Source organism: Carcharhinus amblyrhynchos, chromosome 13, assembly GCF_965287045.1.
Source record: "Carcharhinus amblyrhynchos chromosome 13, sCarAmb.v2.hapA, whole genome shotgun sequence".
In the NCBI taxonomy this organism is placed as follows: domain Eukaryota; kingdom Metazoa; phylum Chordata; class Chondrichthyes; order Carcharhiniformes; family Carcharhinidae; genus Carcharhinus; species Carcharhinus amblyrhynchos.
The window spans coordinates 19,187,281-19,208,692 of NC_137336.1; the positions used below are offsets into that span (position 1 = coordinate 19,187,281).

A 21,412-nucleotide genomic window follows, 5' to 3' on the forward strand; every position below is an offset into this window, starting at 1 on the left:
TCAGGAAGGTCAGGCGAGACAGGCATGGTAGAAACCTGGCGCAGATAAATGAGTGTGGAGTGGCAATCTGATGCTGATTTCCGCTCCGAGGAAGTTGTGGGCCAGTGTGACAGCACATTTCATTACACCAGAACTGAGAGATAATATCTATCAAGGAAGACTGAACAGGCTGGAGAAGTTTCCTCTCGCAAAGGGAAGACTGAAGAGACATCTATAAAAGCCTTTGAAATTATAAGGGGGTTTGACAGGTCAGGTCAAATGATCTCGAGTGTGGAAGAATCCAACAGTAGATGTGATAAAAATAATGATAGTTACTCATAATTTTGACAAGGAATTTAGGAGAAACTTCTTTGCCTGGAGAGTAAGGGTTAATGTCATGATGGAATATGCTGATAATGTTAGCTGCTGTAATGTTGGAAGAGGAGCATTTGAGGCAAATGACAGGAATGGGTTTAAGCGGGAGCGAGATCATTGTAAAAGGGAGAGATTATGCCGATAGGGTTAAATGAGGGAGGGTGTGAGGGGGCCAACTGAGGAAGTCTCACTCTGAGTCAGCAGACACCCTGCCAAGTGAAAAATGGCTGCCAGGAATCCAGCTGTATGGCGGTTGGGCAACCTTTAGTTGGGTAAGGAGGGAGAAGACAGGGCAACATGGCATCCTATAATATCCAGCCCACGATAAAGTTGAATGATCGAGAAATATAAGCAATCAGGAGAAATAGAGAAAGTGTGTCTTGAAGATCAAAGGGAGATTAGAAAGTCTGAAAGAACTTTAAATAAAAGCTAACAAATAATATAAAAGGAATTAGGGGCTTTCGTAGGCATATTATGAGTAAAAGAATAGTTAAGTCGTGGTTAGAACCACTTGGGGATGAAAGAAGGAGTTTAATAATGGAGGATCATGATTTGGATAACATATTTAATGTTTCACTTTTCTGTATAGATGGTGATGGAACACAGAATGTAGCTGTATTGGGAATAATTGTTCAGGCTTAGTTTAGAAGAGGTATTGACTGTGAAAAGAAATGGCTGAACTCTAGGGTAGATAAGCCACCAGACCCTGACAGTATGGCATATAATCTCCTGGAAGACATCATCAGAGGAGTCAACAGAGGCTCAGGCAGTAATTCTTCAATGTTCCTTACACATGAAAATTTAAGGAAAATGAGAATAATTGTTGTAACTTGAGAAGGAACAGAAGGATAAACCAGGTAATAATAGGCCACTTTGTCTCATGCAAACTGTACTCAAACTCATCAGAATCCAAAGCCTGAATTTTTTACCCTTAGGCAACGCACTCGGTTGGCCCTGGAATGGGCATGAAATGCGTTCCTGGCTGTGGTTGGCCCCACAGCGCAGTTTGGTGAAAGGGGCTTTGTGGAAGATTGAAAGCTGTGGGGACGCAGGCACCAAGAAAACAAAGGGGTGTGGGGGCTGGCATTTCCAATCTGCTCCTTTAGGGAGACAGCTGAGGGGCTGTCTCAAAGAGCTGAGAGAAAGCTCTGTGAAAAAGTGATTCACAGGGTGTTTCACGAGTACTTTCAAACACAAACCTCCATCCCAGACCAGCTTTTTAAATTTTATTTCAGCCCGGACTGTTCATCCTGGCTCTGGAACAAGGGTGAAGCTAAAACTTAAAGGCTGCCTGGATGGACCAACCTAATACTAAGCTAATCTTTCTCTACACCTCAGCTATGACTACAACAGTACATTCTGCACCCTCTCCTTTCCTTCTCTATGAACACACACTTGATGAAGGAACATTGCTCTGAAAGCTCGTGATTCCAAATAACCTGGTGTTGCGAGACCTGTTATTGTTCTCTGTGAAGTGTGCTTTGCCTGTACAGTGCACAAGAAACAATACTTTTCACTGCATGCTAATACATGTAACAGCAGATGGACCATGAAAAATGGCATTCAGTTGACCTCTTGATGGTTTAAATTGCCTATTGATTTACGGTGGGCAGTCTTCCGACCCTCACATGATCCTGCCAACCAAAATATTGTTTGAGCACGTGATGACTTCAGGATGTGTGCCTGATGCCTTCTCGTAAGATTTTACATGTTTCCAGGTTAGGCGCGTGCTTGGTTGAGGAATGTAAAATTGTGATCTATTGTTTGAGATTAGTCAGCAGTTGAAAATAAGTGAGCAATTAAAAACAGCCAGTGTGGATTAGTTGAAGGCAAGTCATGTTGAGAGGTATTGGAGAAATGGATGATTTGATTGATAAAGTGAAAGCAGTAAATGTGGTTGATATTAAATTTCAGAATGAGTCAAGTGTCGCCAAAGAGGCTTGTTACAAAATCCAATTGATAGGAAAGGAAGTGTGTCAGCATGGGTAAAAGGTCGATTATCAACTGAAAATAAGGGGTTAGGATAAGTGGATATTGCTTGAATTGCAGAAGCTTTGGAACTAATATCCCTCAGGGGTTAGGATTGGACCCGCCTTTGTTTTTTCGGGAGGTTTTATTACTTTAGAGGCACTCTCTAAATTCAAGTTGTTGTTGTTGTTGTTGACTATATGAATGATTTGGACTTGGTTGAGGGGACTTCATCTTAAAATTGGCTGTACGCACCTCAAGGGAGGTTGGGACAGAGGCAGGAAGGCACAGAATTTTGCCCCACTGCCTGATTCCCTGGCTCCAGTCAATCCTTGTGCCTTTTCCTGGATGTGGCATAGGGTGGAGAGAGGCTACAGAGCTCTCCAGCTGTCAGCGAAATGTCAACAGCAGAATAATGCAGCTACCTTCTGGCCATACCTGCCTGCTTGGGTTTAGCTGCAGCCATTAACTGTGAAGGCATTCTGCTGCTGCTGCTCAATCTGGAAAACCCCGTGTCAGCTCAGTTCAATTTCCCGATTCAATTCCCCGTTGGGGAGCTGCCAAGTTCCATGACAGCGCAGACTCAGTGTCTGTTGGAGTTTGCACATTTTCCCCATGTCTGTGTGGATTTCCTTCAGGTGTTTCCTCCCACAGTCCAAAGATGTGCTGGTTATGTGGATTGGCCATGCTAAATTTCCCCTCAGTGTCAGGGGGACTAGCTAGGATAAATGCATGGGGTTATGGGGATAGGGCCTGTGTGGGATTGTGGTCGGTGCAGACTCGATGGGCCGAATGGCCTCCTTCTGCACTGTAGGAATTCTATGATTCTACAATCTATGATTCTATAAGATCCCATTGTGGATGGAGAGCCTCTCATTTTGACCAATTCGGGAAAAAAGCAGAGGTGAGTGACTGTTCTCCACACAGTGCAGGCATCTGACGCCTCATTTGGCCTGGAAGTAAAGTCTTACATCCGTATGGAAGATCCTCCCCACTGTTTGTGGAATTTTAGACACCCCCTTATAGAAATTGCACCAAAGCCACAAATGACAGAGAGCATAAGTTCACCAAAATTTGATTTGATTTGATTGATTATTGTCACATGTATTGGGGTACAGTGAAAAGTAATGTTTCTTGGGAGCAATGCAGACAAAACATAGAGTAAATAGGGGAGAAGGAAAGGATAGGGTGCAAAATGTAGTGTTGCAGTTGTAGATAGGGTGTAGAGAAAGGTCAGCTTCAATATATGATAAGAGCATTCAAAAGTCTGATGATTATACCAAGAATGAAGAAATATAGCTTTGAGAAATTTTAGATACTGGACTATTTACATTACAGATGACCAAGGTTAAGGAAAGATTTAAGTGAGTTTTGTTTTAAGTTGTAAAGAACTTTAATTGATTGAAAATGCAAAGATTATTTTCTCTGCGTGGAGAGTAACACAAAGGTCACTAAAGGAATTTAAAATTGCCCCATGAAAAGAAGGTGACTCACTGGGTTTTTTTTTGCACAGAGCGATTGAAGTGTGGAACGCACTGCCACAGGGAATGGTTGAAGCAGAGAATATTATACCTAATGATAAATATTTGAAACAAGAAATTGCATGATTATAAGAATAGAGCAGAGCAATGAGATTCACAGAATCAAAGACTGGAATCTTATCACCATTAATGCCGGCGGGATTTTCCCATCCCGCTGCAATGAAAGGAGATTTCTCTGACTTTGCTGCATGGGAACATGGCATGAATGGCAGGGAAGATTGCACCCAAAGAGTCTCAGACCCATTGAGTCTGCACCGACTCTTTAACAGAGCATCGTACCCAGACCCTACCCACATAACCTCATATATTTACCCCACAAATTCCTTTAACCTATACATTTTGAGACACCAAGGGACAATTTACCATGACCAATCAACCTAACCTGCACATGTTTGGATTAAATTTATATTTCTCCAACAGAAAGCTGGCACACACTCAATAGCCCTTCTTCTCTGCTGTGAACATCCAATTTTTAAATAAGTACAACATAGGCATCATGATCTGCATAGGAGGGCCGAAGGGCCTATTCCTGTGCCATACTTTTCTTTGTTCTAATATCAGCTTGTACTTATATACCACCATTAATATGGTAAAACTTACCAAGAGCGCTATCTAACAACATGACAATGAGACCACATAAGAAAATATTAGGGCAGATGATCAAAAGTTTGATCAAGGAAGTAGGCGTTAAGAAATCTCTTAAAGGAGGAAAATGAAGTGGAGGGAACTTGAGGAAAGGAATCCCAAAGTTAGGACTCGGGTCCAAAGAGGCCAGAATTGGAGGAGTGCAGGCATCTTGCAGATTAGTCAGGCTGGAGCAGGTTACTTGAAGTAGTGGGGGGGCATGGTGAGGCCAAGGAAAGGTTTGAAAACAAGGGTTAAATTTTTTAAATTGAGATTATTGCTTAATTGTGAACCATTGTAGGTCAGTGAGTGCAAAGGTGACAGGTGAATGAGACTAAGTGCAAGTTAGGTCCAAATAAGTAGTGGAGACTGAAGTGGACTTGCATGAATTTAGGCAGTACTTTCTTGAGATATTTATTTAACAATTATATTTCCTTCAGTCTTCAAGTAAAGTAATACCACAATACTTCAGAAATGAAGAACAACAAATTGAACAATGGGTTAAATAATTTACCAACTTTTTCTCAATAGGGATTCAAAACCAATTTAATAACAAGCAATGATTCTTCTGTATAGAGGGCCCAGTGACAAGAATATGGAACTATTTTATGAAAGACAATTAATGTTCATTGGATGGCAGAAGAATTGAGTTTCTCTTCACCTTCTTCTGGGAATTCCGTTATTTAACCTTTGTCGATAGTACTACTTGCTAACAGATTGATTCTCCCCTCGTCTAACTGCTTTGCTGCTACTGTTCACAACTGCCTGCAGCACCACTCCTACTGTTTTATAGACTGAAAGAAAATCAAGATAATTATGGCCTAATCTCAAGGTATTTGCTTGTAAAAGATACAGATGTAAAACAGAAATGCACACAGTTAAAAGGGGGAATCATTTCATTTACTTGTCCTTGACCTGCATGAGTATATCAAGGAACACTTTAAGGTGCAGGGTGAGGATGTCCTGTGCAAGAGGAAGTTGCCAGTGTGATGACAACCTGAGTGATTGCTGAGATGCAGCGATCCTCCATATGAGTTTTGTTATCATTGTTTATGGTGTCTGTCAGCTCCAAAGGGCACGGCGCTATTTCTAAGTCTGCACACTGTGCTTGCCTACATACAGAGATGGCTGCAATATGACATCAAATCAGGTGACACTATTGATGAGAGGCTTATGCTGTTCATGACAAAATCTCAAACCTGTTCTTTTTAAGTGGGCTGATGACTTTGACAAACACAGGGCACCCCACTTGCATTCACTTGTTTTACAAAAAAAAAACTAATTATAGTTTCATTCGAGATTTTATTTGAAACAACAGGGGCTACAAATGTTTTGCAAGGCAGTAAGCGCAATGATTGCCCCACCCAGGGCTAATAACAGTAGTCCCATCACAAATCATTCTCTTAGCTAGTGCCTATGTCAGTACTCCGATACTTTTTCTCAGTCCTTTTTTTTACTCTGTGTCTGATATATTATTCGGTGTCTTTGGCAGCCAAATATATCCTGTCACAAATGAAGGGTCAACTTACAATGCTGGGATACGTTCTCTCTTCTTGGTCATTGTTCTCTATGTCTGATGTATTTTTAGTTGCCTCTGGCAGAAAAATGGTCCCCATCGCAAAAGGCTCAACTTGCACACTTGGATACTCTCTCTCTCTCCCCCCAAACCACTACTCACCCTCCCCCCCACCCCCGTGCCCCCACATCCCACCCCCACAATCCCTTTCACTTCAATCATCTCTCTACTTCTCTGATATATCATTATGTGGCAAACCATTGATTTTGCCCAGTGACTAAGGGAACAGCTGCAGGGTTTGTCAAAACAGCTTATTCCTGCAAACACATATGTCCAGAAAGCTGCAGCAGTGCACCACTTCAAATAAAGGGTAAGATAGTCAGGTTATGATGAGAGTAGGGTAGACATGCTTGGAAGGGTAAGAGGTGATCTCATTGAAACTTATAAAACTCCAAGGGAACTTGATAGCATTGTTGCAGAGAGGCTGTATTTCTGATTGCGGAATCTCAAGATGAGGGGAGTCAAGACTAGGGGCCATAGTTTGAGGATAAAGGTAAAGCTTTTAGGTCTCCAGTGATGTGAGGGTTAGGTGGATTGGCCATGCTAAATTGCCCCTTAGTATCAGGGGGACTACAGGGCAAATGCGTGGGGTAATGGAATAGGGGTTGGGTAGGATTGTTGTTGGTGCAGATTTATGGGCCAAACGGAGAGATTCTAGGATTCGAACTGAGGTGAGGAGAAATTTCTTCACCCACAGGATGGGTGAAAGTGTGGAATTCACTACCACAGAATGTAGTTGAGGCCAAAACATTGTCTGATTTAAAGAAGAAATTAGATATAACTCTAGGAGCTAAAGGGATCAAGGGATATGGGGGGAAGTGGGGATCAAGATATTGAACATGATGATCAGCCATGATCAAAATGAATGGCAGAGCAGGCTCAAAGGGCCAAATGACCTACTCCTGCTTCTAGTTTCTATGTTTCTACAGATTGATCATTTAAACGCTGAGGTGAGGAAGAATTTCTTCACTCAGGGCGTTGTGAATCTTATAATTCTCTCCCCAAAGGGCTGCTCAATCATTGAGTATTTCAATGATGCTGTAGATAAATTTTTGGACTCGAAGGGAATCAAAGGTTATGGGGGTGGGTTAAGGGCATAGACTTGAAGTCAATGATCAGCCACGATCATACAGAATTGCGGAGAAAGCCTACTCCTGTTCCTATTTCTTATTTTCTTAAATCAGAACCCACACGACAACTAGAAATGTGTTCTTTGTTACAGTTGTGAAACAAATTGAGAAAAGAAAATTTACAGAAGGGAGTTGAAGATATAGAATAAAAGTAAAATACTATGGATGGAATCTGAACCAAAGACAGAAAATGCTGGAAAATCTCAGCAGGCCTGACAGCTTCTATGGAGAGAGAATAGAGCCAATAGGGAGAGATTTCCTGTCCCGCCTGTTAAACGTAACTAGTGACAAATTCTTATTGGATCTAATGTGACCAATGGGAACAAGATGTAAGAGTCAACTGATCCAGTAAAACATGGAACCAATCACAGAGTGATGTAATAGTCAGCTGACCAACTGATTCACTATAAGGAACTTTGTAGAATTGTGGGAAGCTTGGCATGCCCAGGGCAATGTTCCAAATCTGCAATAATGATGTTTCTTTACCGTTTCTTAGCCTTTTGGCTAAGATCAAGTGTAGTATCAGCATGCTGTACTTGGTTGAAGTCATTAGGTTACATTTCAGCTTCATTTGAAGCAATTTTTAAAAGTAGCAGCTCGGCCTTTTGGCTAAGATGCAAATGAGATCAAGCCTTGGAGGAACTATGCCCAATCCAATCAGCTTGGATCATGTAGATCAAACCCAAGACAGGAGGCGAGAGCCCTGCGTTGTCAGCTTGGATCGGGAATGTCTCAACTTGTTGAGACTTGTATTGAACTTGATTCGATTGAATTGGAATAAGAACAAAAAAATGATATTTCTTTATTAAACCCTTTCCTTGATTTATAAGTTGGAGTAAGTTTTATTGTTGTTTCATTGGCTGCATTTTGAAGAGTTCCATCTGAAGAAACACCACCCGCCATGGGAATCTTAGCAAGCAGCAGAGTGGACCACGCAAATGTCTGTTGACCTTGGGTGGAATTTTCCAGTTTTGGGGTGAGCACGGCTGGAAAATCCCACTCAACATTTTGAGCCAGGATGTTAGGGCTCAGAAGGGTCATTCTGACTAGAAACATTAGCTCTAGTCTTTTTCCTTAGACATAAAAATTATTTCTTTAAAGGAACACTTGGTTTTCCATAACTAATCACATAATAATGAAATCAAAGGAACAGATGGTTTTGGAACTGACATACTACAAGAATGTAATTGTCTTTGGCTAAAGCATAAATAGATGTGATCTCTGATTTTATTACGAGATGTATTTCACTTTGCTTGTTTTGGTTGAGATTTTGGCTATGATAGAAGGTCACTCCATTTTGACAAAATTAATGGAAATGCCTGAAAGTCCTGTCCCCCAAACATAGCACTTCCTTTTTTCAAAGTGGTGGATTGGGGACATGGATGATTCACAGAGGCAGCTAGCCATTTAAATCATCAGCTGCCTCCGATGATGTGGGATTTGGTCGGCATGGAGCGTGAAACTTGAAATATGTAGATTAGATCAGTTGGAGCAGGTCTGAAATTTGTGGGGTGGCATGGTGGCAGAGTGGTTAGCATTCCCGCCACAGAGGGCCAAGGACTCGGGTTCAATTCCGGCTTTGGATGAATCTTTGGACTTTGCGCATTCTGAGTGTCTGCGTGGGTTTCCTCTGGGTGCTGTGGTTTTCTCTCTCAATCCAAGATTTGCAGGTTAGATGGAGTGGCCGTGATAAATTAGCTCTCACTGTCCCAAGATATGTAGGTTAGGGGGGATTAGCAAGGTAAATGCGTGGGGATGGGCCGGTGGGGTGGGCCTGGGTACGATGCTCTGTCGGAGAGTCAGTGCAGACTTGATGGACCAAATGTATTCCTTCTGTGGTATTCTCTGATTTGTTTGGATAACAGGCTACCCCTTTGGAAGGCTAAGGTACCCTTTTGCATCTAGTCCTGGGACACCCTTGCTGGGGTGTTGGGGGGTTGGGGGTAGTAAAGTGCCCATTGGTTGAGGCCAGGGTTGGAATTGTTGAAAGTAGGCATAAATATGTGCAAGTCCATTGGAATGGTCAACATCAACTGTCAGAAGTACCTGCCAAAGAGACCTGTCAAGATATTTAAAAGTCCTACCCATTAAACCTTTTGAAAAAATGTCTGAAATTTAAAGGATTACTTCCTATTTTGCTCTGACTGTTTACGTAAACCTGAGAATTTTCATTATTGAAATTCATTAATTGACAACTTTCACAACCAATCATTATTGCAACAGGGTGTCTGACATTTTAGTTTGACTGACAGCTACAAGCAGTTGTTGACTTAATGATGTGGGTCTCTGAATTCCAATGCATGTTGTTATAAGAGATAGTGCATTTAAATTAATTCTGTTGATATCAGGCTTTGTTTAGTTGAAGGAATGTTATTGTAATTCATTGGCATTCATGAACGAGGGTGTTTGTTTCAATAAAGTGACATCTGCAATTAATGTTTAGAAATGTATTTAATGGAACTTTATTTTTGTCTCATCTCTATATGGATCCTGAGGTCTGCCCTTGGTGGATACAGAGTGAGTTGATGTGGTAGGTGTAAGGGCAAAGAATGGAGGCCATGGGTTGGTTGGCACAATGGACTGTGGAGTGGCTGTTGTTATCATTGAATCATAGAATCCCCACAGTGCAAAAGAGGCCATTTGGACCTTTGAGCCTTCACCAACTCTCTGGCAGAGTACCCTCCCCCCACCCTACCCCATAACTCTACTCATTTTGCAAGGGCTCGTCCCCCTAGTCTACATAGTCTAGTCTTGGGACATTAAGGGGCAATTTAGCATGGCCAATCCATCCAGATCTCTTGGAATCACAGAATTCTTACTGTATAGAAGGAGGCCATTCGGCCCACTGATTCTGCACCAACCACAATCCCACCCTGGCCCTTTTCCTGTAACCTCACGTATTTGCCCTGCTAATCCCCTTGACATTAGAGTCAATTTAGCATGACCAATCAACCTAACCCACGTATCTTTGGACTGTGGGAGGAAACCGGAGAACCCAGAGGAAACCTAGGCAGACATGGGGAGAATGTACAAAATCCACACAGTCTCCTAAGGCTGGAATTCAACCTGGCACTGTAAGGCAGCAGTGCTAACCATTGTCTCAACATGTGGAGGTGTATCGGTTGGTATGAAGGGTTATGGGGTAGATGGGGACATAAGGTGTGTTAGGTTGGCATGCATGGGGCATGCGGAGTACGTATGCAGAGTATTTAGGGTATTGCGGATGTGAGGATCGAGGACTGGAGCCGTGTTTCATGTTTTAATCTTTATTTTTAAACTTTGGGCACAGTGTCAGAGATCCAAGACCTTCCCTATTGCCCACCGCTGCATCCATTTTCCTCAATTTATCTAGTCCAGGCTGCACCCCTCATCTCGACCCCCAGACTGAAAATTTGACACCTGGGCAGCAATTTCTAAGATTGGGTTTGCGGATCCAGGAATTGTCTCATCTCTGCAACCTGGACCTGGGAGCAAAAATCATATTACTGCATTATGGCAAAGCATACAGTTCTCTCTGAATCCAATTTCACTTTGTACAGGTGATATAACATTCATAATTGCCCCCTTATAGAATCTGTTTTATCAGTGGTAGGTCGCGAGACAACATGCACATGCCCTCTTCTAAGTCTTCCATTGTTATGCACAATAGGACATAAGGAGTAATTGTCCAATTCTAAAGCTCACACACTGTCCACAAACCAACTCTTATTTACACATCTAACAGAAAATTGTGAACGAAGTTTCAACGCATAGCTGTGACACTTGGCAGAAAAATTAGTCCCCTTCGCAAATAATTATTTGACCTGCGCTCTGATATTGAGTAAGGATCAATCTACAACACACAGATACAGTCTCTCCATCTTTCTTTCTCTGTCTGTCTCTCTCACATGTGCTCTCTCTATTTCTGTCTCATACAGATTCACACACATGCTCTTTCCCTTTCTCTGCCTATCTTACACACAAGCTGTCTCTCTGTCTCTGTCTCATATATGCATAAGCTCTCTGCCTTACACACACACACACTCTAACACTTCTCTCTCTTCTTCTCTGTGTGTGTCTCTCTCTGTTTTTCTCTCTCCAGCTCTCTGCCTCTCTCTCACGCTCTCTCTCTCTCTCTCACTCACCACCCCCCCACCCCCTAACCCTTTCCATTCTTAGCTGTCTTTCTTTATGGCTGATGTGTGGCTAGCTGCCTAAAAGGCCAATTTTTAATTTTATTGGGATGGAAAATAAGTCAGATGAACAGTCTCTTGTACACCTTTTACCCTTTTTTCCCTTTCTTATTCCGAAGCACTCCCAACTACCTAACAAATGATCTATCTGTATATCTGGCACAATATTATCTTCCCTGTGCTCCTCTTGAGTGAGAGGGTGTGCCACTCTCTATCAAGCAAACAGAAATTCCACCTGTCTAGAGTTCTCAGGAGCTTTATTCAGAGACTTTTAAACACAGTGATGGGTTTCTGAGAATGGAAAAGTCAAATTGAAGCACCGAGGTAGAGCCAGTGGACAATTTCAAGTTACATCCAGGAATGAAATTCAGAGTAGATTAGCTGCAGCAAGATGTACTGACCAGTGATTTAAGTCATGTCTGGAAGTCAGAAAGCATTAACAGGAAGCTGAAACAATGTCTGGTTCAGACTCTAATGCGAAATGTTGCACTCCATGGATGCGAGAGTTAGCTTCTGAACAACGATGATGGGAGAAGAACAGCTCCCGAAATGAGGATGTGGCAGGGCAAACTGAGAATCCACGGCATGGAGCAAAAGTCAAATGAGAGAGTTAGAATGAAGTTAATGAGTTACATGGGGGTGGCACAGTGGCACAGTGGTTAGCATTGCTGCCTCACAGCACCAGGGACTAGGGTTCATTCCCAGCTTGGGTCACTGCCTGTGTGGAGTTTGCACATTCTCCCTGTGTCTGCCTGGGTTTCCTCGGGGTGCTCCGGTTTTCTCGCACAGTCCAAAGATGTGCGGGTTAGGTGGATTGGCCCTGTTAAATTGCCCCTTAGTGTTAGGGGGACGAGCTAGTGTAAATGCGTGCGGTTATGTGGAAAGGACCTGGGTGGGATTGTGATTGGTGCAGACTCGATGGGCCGAATGGCCTCCTTCTCACTGTAGGGTTCTCTGATTCTATGAAGGGTCAAAGTCCCTTGAATCAAAAAGGTTGCTCGTCCAGTTGGAGAGAGAAAAATAGCCAAGTATAAGATGCAAGTTGCATCATAGCCCCAAATGACCATAGGCTATTCTACTGTTTGAGAAAGAACTGATTGGTGGTGATTTAACCTGAGGATCCCCACACCTCGGGCGAGGGGAAAGTTGGGAAAACAGGGCCTTCATAAATAACATTAGCCAGTACGGGAATTGAACCCACGCTATTGGTGTTGCCCCAGTTTGCAAGTCAGCCATCCAGCCGACTGAGCAAACTGACTCAATACACAAAAGCTTTGTACTGGCAGAGCTTTGAAGGAGAAATTGAGGGTAAAATCAGAAGAGGTGGAAGAAAAATTGGATGAGTGGGCAAGGCTGAGAAGTAAACTGAAGAAAGTCAAAGAAGCAAGAGAATGCCAACAGCCCCACTGAAGCTAAGGTGGAACTGAATAAGTGATGGGTTTTTCTCTGCACTTGACACTTGGCTGACCACAAGAAAAAGTTATGTTTTCCTGGATTCTGTTTTTATTGTACATTTAAAAAGAAGTTTAATGAGAATTCCTGAAAATAAGCTGAAGGATTTATTTTCTCAACATTAAGCAGAATTAGATTGTGCAGCCAATTTTGACAGGTACTCCAAGTTGTTTATTGACTGTCTACCCATACCTATCCGCAGCAAAGTCTTTAATTTAAGTGGTGTGCCTGCTCATTTAAATTTCATGACTGTCGGCTATTCTTTTATGAGAAATAAAATATCTTAACAAGAGGCTTGTGTCCTTCTCTGAGGGCAATTCTAATAACAAGACAGCCAGCTACCAGGCAAAATATGTACAAAATCTCTCTCAGTGCAGAGCAGCCCTCATCAACCCTGGCATAACACAAGAGAAAGCAAAGAGATATTCAATGGTCCCCTTGGGACTGCCAAGCAAAAGGTGATGGAGATTATCTCTGAGAGATTTTTGATTCTCGCCGATTCTGCATCAGAGAACTTTGAACTCCACAGCAATTCAGAGTAATTGTCACCCAGATGGATTTGTTTGTGGGAAAAGCGTACAATACAGATTTCATTAAACATGACACTGCCAGGGATCGCACCACAATATTTAGCCTGATCAGCAACTGATTGCAGTCAGCAAAACTGAAACAAATCTGCTATTAATTTGAAGGCGATTTTAATGTATTCGATTTGTTTTATAAAGCCATGCACTTGAGTCACATATCCACGAGCTATTGTAACATACTCTCACCGCTGAGACCTGCATTCAAATTGAGCCGAGGGTGATGAGATGGAAATGGTCTCTCGACCAACTGCAGAAGATTCAAAGTGAAACGACTCCCAGATATTCTCAAACCAGTCCCCTGGTGGGAATGTGTCCGCAGCACTGACTGTAATCTGACACTAACTGGTGTTAAATTTCCGGTCTGATTCAGAGACAGGAGGATGGTTTGGGAAATGTAAATGTTGTGGTGGGACGATGAGAGGATGCTGTACCGAGATTGGGGTTAAAACAGTGCTTTTGATGCAGACCAGAGGGAGCTTTACTCTGCATCCAACCTGAGGATGCATTCCCATGACATCTGAAACCATTTCATTTCCAGCGGGGACAAAGTTTGTCCCCATCAAAGAATATCCAAAATGAAATCGCAAACCTTTAGCAAGCTATTATATTTTTGCAAAATAAAGTGAGCATTATAGTTGTATTATTGAGCTTGTAATCCAGAGGCCTGGGCTTCTGATCTGGAGAACCTCACCTCGGTGGCTGGGTAACTTAAATTCAGTGAATAAAATGAATTATATAAATTTAGAAACAAAAAGTGGTATCAGTTAAGGTGACCATGAAAATACTGGATTGTCATCAGCACACGTTTTTGGAAAGGAAATCTGCCTAGATGATTCCAGACTCATTGCTATGTGGTTCACTTTGCAATGGTCTAGCAAGTCAATCAAATGTATCAAACCATTACAAAGAAGTCTAATAAGAATTGAACATTGTAAAGACCTCAGACAGAATTTTCCAACCATTTCCACCAGTGGGATTTTCCCATCCTGCTGCAATGAACTGAGATTTGCCTTGCCACCACATTCTCCGACTTCGCTGCAGTGGGAGCGTGGCATGAAGGGACGGTAAAATCGAGCCCTTAGTCAATTTTGCAAAATTCATCTCATTAACGCCTGGGGAAATGTGCCCAACTTGGGAGAGTTGGTCCACAGACTTGCAAGCAACAACATGACATCCTCATACTTTTGGATCATACACATATCCCAGACTCTCACATCATCATGCCTGGGTTTGTACTTTCTGTTTGACAGGAGATTGGGACAAGGTAGTGGCACAGTGGTGTACAGTGAGGAGGGAATGACCCTGGAAGGAACATTGACACCAAGCCCATGAAGCCTCATTCCAGCAGGTCAATCATGGTCAAGGAAATCTCCTGCAGCTTACCAAAGGATACTGCCTCGATATGACTGCCAACCTCTGGGGGATGTACTCAGTCGTGTGCCTCTGGCAGGTTCTGTTTGCCAGGTGCACATCGTGGGTGACCTGTTGTGATTCACAATGGTGTGTCCTCTTGTTGACATGAATGGACAATTTAACAAGAGTTGTGGAGGGGGGGAGGACTATCAGGCATAAAGTCCTGGTAATTACACTTAAATGCATTCAAATATTCACCCTGATGTTGAACATCGAGATTCTCATCACATCATTAGCGGGAACAATTGGAATGGGAAATCTTGCCAGCGTAAACTGTGTTTTAAAACCATAAGACCATAAGACATAGGAGCAGAATTAGGCCAGTCAGCTCATCAAGTCTGCTCTGCCATTCAATCATGGATGATGTTTTTCTCATCCCCATTCTCTTGCCTTTTCCCCATAACCCCTGTTTTGGGTTTCCTATGGGATTTCCTGCTCCCACCACCTCTGAAAATGGGAACAGAAAATCGCCCTCTGGAAATTTAGAGTAACTCACTTCCTGACTCACAGATCCTTTCCGCCATCTACAAGGCACAAATTGGGAGGTGTTGGAATACTCTCCACTTACCTGGATGAGTGCAGCTCACCAACACTTGGGAAGCTCAACACCATCCAAGATAAAGCAACCAGTGTGACTGGCTGACACCCCATCCATCACCATAATCATTGGCAATAAAAGTTGCCTTTGCCAGTAATGCCCATGTTCCAGGAAGAAATTGAAGAACAATTTCTAAATGAAACAATTTGCAAGCCACTAAACGTTTTATGTGCGCAGTTCCTCACCAGATTTACATTTTGGTCATTGACAAGGCAATAATAATCAGGCACACATTAAGAATAATCACAAAATATTATTCTCACAATGAGTAGAATGCGGACTTCTTCGACACAAATCAAAATGGAAGCAGAGTCCATAATCTGTTTTAGAAAGGAATTAAATAGTTGATTAAGAAGAGAGAAGAGGTGATCGGGAGAATGGGGGAGGAGGGTGGATAGTGGAATGAGACTTTTTTCAAATCTTTACGGTGGGCCATGGTAAGAGGAGAAAGAAGCATCTGGTAAATCATTGCTGTAACGTTTTGTGCATCAATAAGTGAGGGCCAAGATAAGATTGTTTAAAGATTGTTCAGCCTGTCCGTTTATTCCATTAACGTACATCAAGGAACATTTGAAATATATTTTTGTTAGATTTCCTATCTGCCTCTGACTGATGCCAGTTCTGTGGTAAATCTGATTTCCAAGGGGGTTTGCAATCTGTTAGCAGAAAGGAAACAGCTTTAGTAACTTCATGAGAGAGAGAAAAAAAACAAATCACAATTCACAGTTCCTACTTGTGAGTGAAAAATTTGCTAACCAATAATGTATTTTCATTAGTAAATATTAATATTTTATTAGGAGTCTTGAATTCTGAATTGGTTGCTAATAATTCTGTCATATGAAATAGATTTTGTTCCTGAAAGAGCACAGACAATTTTTTTTTAGCCAGTTACTCATGCTTTTAAATATTTTATTCATAAATATATGAATGTATTAAAGTTCAAGTAGTTTGATTTTATACCCTTACGTTGAAGCGTGTGTTGCATATTTTGCCTTGTATGATGATTTTGGTTTGGCTGTTTTGGCACGCACAGTGGCCAGTGGAGTCAAGTCGAGATGAAAGGATTGAATGGAGGGGTAGAGAAAATCATCCGGGTGTGGAGGACGTGATGTGACCCTACCGAACAGAATTTTTTATCTCACAGGCAAGATGAAAGTAAAAGAGGCTTGCTTTTATTTGGGGGCAGTGTCACTTTATTCTGTGCTTTAGAAACATCTCAAATTGGCTCACTCACGCTGGGCGGAGTTTTCCCGTTCCGCCTGCCGTGGGAATCGTAGCGAGCGGGGGCCGACCACGCAAAGTCCATTGACCTCGGGTGGTTATTTCCGGCCTTGGAGCGAATGCAGCTGGAAAACCCTGCCAGATAAATTATTTAAAAGTGTAAATATTCAAGTAAAGCAGCCAATGTGTGCACAGCAAGATCCAACAAACAGCCTATTAGTTAAATGATCACTGTAGGGCATGAATGTTGACTAGTGGGCCAGAAGAATTCTTTGAATAATGAAGAGTTTTTTTTTTATGTTCATGCAAGTTGACCACTTTTGATCATTTCATCCCAAAGGTGCATATTGGGATAGAACATTGACATTTGATAGTAAGTCAGACTGTCACCTCTGGAGGCTGACAGTTTTAAAAGTTTAAAGTTTATTTATTGGTCACAAGTAGTCTTACATTAACACTGCAATGAAGTTACTGTGAAATTTCCCTAGTCGCCACATTCCGGCACCTGTTCAGGTCAATGCACCTAACCAGCACGTCTTCCAAACTATAGGAGGAAACCGGAGCACCCGAAGGAAACGCAGACACGGGGAGAAAGTGCAAATTCCACACAGGTAGTACCCAAGCCGCAAATTGAAGCCAGGTCCCTAGTGCTGTGAGGCAGCAGTGCTAACCAATGTGCCACCATGCCACCCTGTTTGGAAAGGCTTTGGAAGGGGCAACAGAAATGACAAACTCAACTGGTCGAGAAGAGAGGCCCAGAAGAAAGAGATGCCAGGGAATCCAGTAGCCCATTGTCCTCCTCTACAGCAAATACAGCAACGGTCACTATAACAGAGTGGCATTCCTGAGCCACAGCCGGCAGATTTGACCACAACCGTGCAAACTGTCATTTTACCAGATGGGAAGCTACCATCACCAGGCAGGGATGGAATGACAACAGAAACTTAACAGATCAATCTAATGTCCTTTTTTGTTTTGCCTTTGGTTCCAGAGGCCAAGCCTGGTTGACGTTTATCAGGATGACTGCCTGCCTTTTATCTACTTCATGGATCCTATGCAAATTGAGTTTTGGATAGTTTGTGCTCGGTACCTAGTAACTGCAAGGTCGCAGCACAATGCCACATACAGATGAACTAGGGGGAAAAAAAAAGCCAGAACAGACCTGAGGCTGAGATTAATGCACATCATTAGGAAAAGTTAGATAAAGTGTTTGCTGTGTAGCATATTCTCTGATTTAGGTTTGCCTGATAATTATGCTAGAGTCAAATGTAGAAAAGAATGATGCAGCCAAAACTGGAGCCATTTGGCCCATTATTCCTTGCCAGCTCTTTGAAGATTTACCGCCATGCTCCTGTCCTCTCCCCATCATCGTTCAGCTATTTATCCAATACCCATTTGAATGTTATGCTTCTACTAACCTTTCAGGCCATGGATTGCAGGGTACCACATTTAGCAGCTTAAAGTAATTCTCCTCATGATCTGGTTTAGAACATAGAACATAGAACATTACAGCACAGAACAGGCCCTTCGGCCCACGATGTTGCGCCGACCAGTTACAAAACAATGACCCACTAACCTAAACCAATCCCTTCTCGTCCATAAACCTATCCACGGATCTCTTAAACGCTCCCAAACTAGGCGCATTTACAACTGCAGCAGGCAGGGCATTCCAATCCCTCACCACCCTCTGGGTAAAGAACCTACCCCTGACATCCGTCCTATAACTACCACCCCTTAATTTAAAGCCATGCCCCCTCGTGCTAGATTTCTCCATCAGAGGAAAAAGGCTATTACTATCCACCCTATCTAAACCTCTAATCATCTTATATGTTTCAATAAGATCCCCTCTTAGCCGCCTTCTTTCCAGCGAAAACAACCCCAAATCCCTCAGCCTCTCCTCATAGGACCTCCCCTCCATACCAGGCAACATCCTAGTAAACCTCCTCTGCACCCTCTCCAAAGCCTCCACATCCTTCCTGTAATGTGGGGACCAGAACTGCACACAGTACTCCAAGTGCGGCCGCACCAGAGTTGTGTACAGTTGCAACATGATGCTGCGACTCCTAAATTCAATCCCCCTACCAATAAACGCCAAGACACCGTATGCCTTCTTAACAACCTTATCTACTTGACTCCCAACTTTCAGGGATCTATGTACACATACACCTAGATCCCTCTGCTCATCCACACTATTCAAAGTCCTCCCGTTAGCCCTATATTCGACACATCTGTTATTCCTACCAAAGTGAATTACCTCACACTTCTCCGCATTAAACTCCATCCGCCACCTCTCGGCCCAGCTCTGCAACCTGTCTAAGTCTTCCTGCAAACTATGACACCCTTCGTCACTATCTACCACACCTCCGACTTTGGTGTCATCAGCAAACTTACTAATCCACCCAACTATACCCTCATCCAATGTTTTCCAATTATTGTCAACCTCTGATCTTTGCTTAGCAACATTTTACCAATTGGAAACAATTATTCCTTATATACCCACAAAACTGTTCATGATTTTAAAAACCTGTTAGATCTTCCCATAACCTTCTCTGCTCTAAGGTCAACTGCCTCAGCTTCAAGCATTTCTCCACGTGACGTAACTCTTAGTGGTATTATCGCTAGATTATTAATCCAGAAACTCAGCTAATGTTCTGGTGACCCGGGGTCATATACGGGTTCAAATCCTGCGATGGCAGTCATGGAATTTGAATGCAATAGAAAAATCTGGAATGAAGATCTTCTGATGACCAAGGAACCGTTGTCAATTGTTGGAAAAAAAAATCTGGTACATTAACGTCTTTCAGGGAAAGGAATCTGCCATCTTTACCTGGTCTGGCCTACATGTGACTCCAGAGCTGCAGAATTGTGGTTGACTCTCAACTGCCCTCTGAAATGACCTGGCAAGCCAATCAGTGATATGAATCACTCAGGAAGGCACTCACAACCACACTTCCAAGGGCAACTAGGCTTGGGCAATAAATGCTGACCAGCCTGCAACACCCGTGACCAACGAGTGAGTACAGAAACAAAATCTACCTGAACATGGCTTTGACTTTCTGCTAATGTCTACTCCAGCTGTTCACATTCCTCCCCGAAAGAAAAGCTGAACAGAAAACTGATAAAAGACAAAATAATGAAAATATAATATAGGATCCATCTGCTGTTTTCAACTGTTAGACTTGCAGCAAATAATTCTGTGCCTTGTTTGTGTGGCACAATACTACTTTATTGATTTTGGAAAAGCTATCAGGCAGTTGTGTTTCAGGACATTCTAAAGGCTGAAACATTTCCTTTATGCTGGATTACAACAGCACTGTTGTTTGATACCCTTTTAGAAAAGGACAATCATTCAAATGTTTCTATCGTGTTGGGAACAGTATGTTCTTTGTAGCTGCAGTCAAAGGGCACCTATAGAAAGAAACAACATAAGGCACGGCAGAGAGAAGGAGCTACTGCTACCACATGCACAGGGGCCAGGTTACCGTCTCCTCGACTTCTTTTTCAAGTCAGCACAATATGGCGGGGTGCGGGTGGGGAGTGTGGATGCTAAATTGAAGACATGCGGTGCAAAAAAGAACTTTGAAGATAGACAAATGCAAAATCCTGCAGGGGGTGGAAATCTGCATAAAAGTGGGAAATGCTAGAAATAAACAGAAAGTAAGGCAGCATCTGTGGAGAGAGGAACAAGATTTGAGATTTTATGTCAATGACCTGTCATGGTACCAGACTACAACGCGCTCCTTGCATTAGTCCCACTGTTCCTTACTGCCATTCAAAATGCTCCCAGACTCTGCCATCCACTATTGGTGTTCCCAGCATGTGGTATCCCCCGACTGTCCTGAGAGGCCTCAGGATCTCCTACTCATTACATCCAGCCTTGAGGACCAATGACCTCTCCTCCTGTTATAGCCAATCGCTAGTGCTCAATGTTATGCCATATGACGCACAGCATTAAACAGCACATCCTCTGACTCAGTGTGAACTCTATCTCAGGACATATGCTGGTATTACATTGGAAGTCATTGGTTCGAGAATGAACTTTGCCAGTTTAACACTATCACACTTTCATGCCACACTTACAATTTTTTTTAGCTGTTTGATCTGTTTTTTTTCCAACAAAAAATTGGCTTCAGTGTGTTCTAGCTACCATTTATTTTCCAACCCCATCAAAGTTACCCCCACAAGAGAATAGCACAGACTCAAAATCTGTGAAGGAACTTGGCTTTTTGATGTTGGCTGCTGGTCTTTGATCTTGGCCTCTGCTTTTTTGCCATTATTTTTCCCAATTTTCTTTAACTTTTGTTTTTTTTTGCACTAGTTTTCATTCCATAAGCTTTCACCACTTCATTCATTAGTGTAGAAGTTCTACAAATCTCACTGTCTCCACCAATTGACCCACTCTCAACATCCAACCTCCTCCCCCCCACCCAACCACTTGGCATCTTTCTGTACTTCACATAGAGCTTCTTTTTTAAGTATCTGGAAAGTATCTTGTCAGGAGATGGTTACTCCTATAAAGAAATCAGAGCTAGAATGCCAATAGCAAAACATGCATTCTTCAAGCGTGAAGATTTGTCGAGCATATAAATTGATAGTGATCTTAAAGAAATAATTATCAAAACTATGATTTGAAGTGACTCGTTGAACAGGGGTGAAATGAGGACCTTCAGAAGAGTGGTTACCCAAAGTCTAGAAAGTTATGATAAAGTGATTCTGAAGAAGGATGAGGTGAGTCAGCTGGGGAAAACACAAGAGCCATGAAAGAGTTTTCAAGAT

At 42.5% G+C, this 21,412-nt stretch overlaps 1 protein-coding gene and 1 non-coding gene across 2 annotated transcripts in view; both read left to right on the plus strand.

Moving 5' to 3' along the window:
* The window catches only part of LOC145351748 (teneurin-2-like), a 1,559,410-nt gene that overhangs the window by 405,015 nt on the left and 1,132,983 nt on the right, over nt 1-21,412 (plus strand). The window lies entirely within an intron of this gene.
* Nucleotides 7,678-7,873, plus strand: LOC145352046 (U2 spliceosomal RNA). The gene has a single exon (XR_013888502.1). It is a non-coding gene; the product is annotated as a U2 spliceosomal RNA (small nuclear RNA).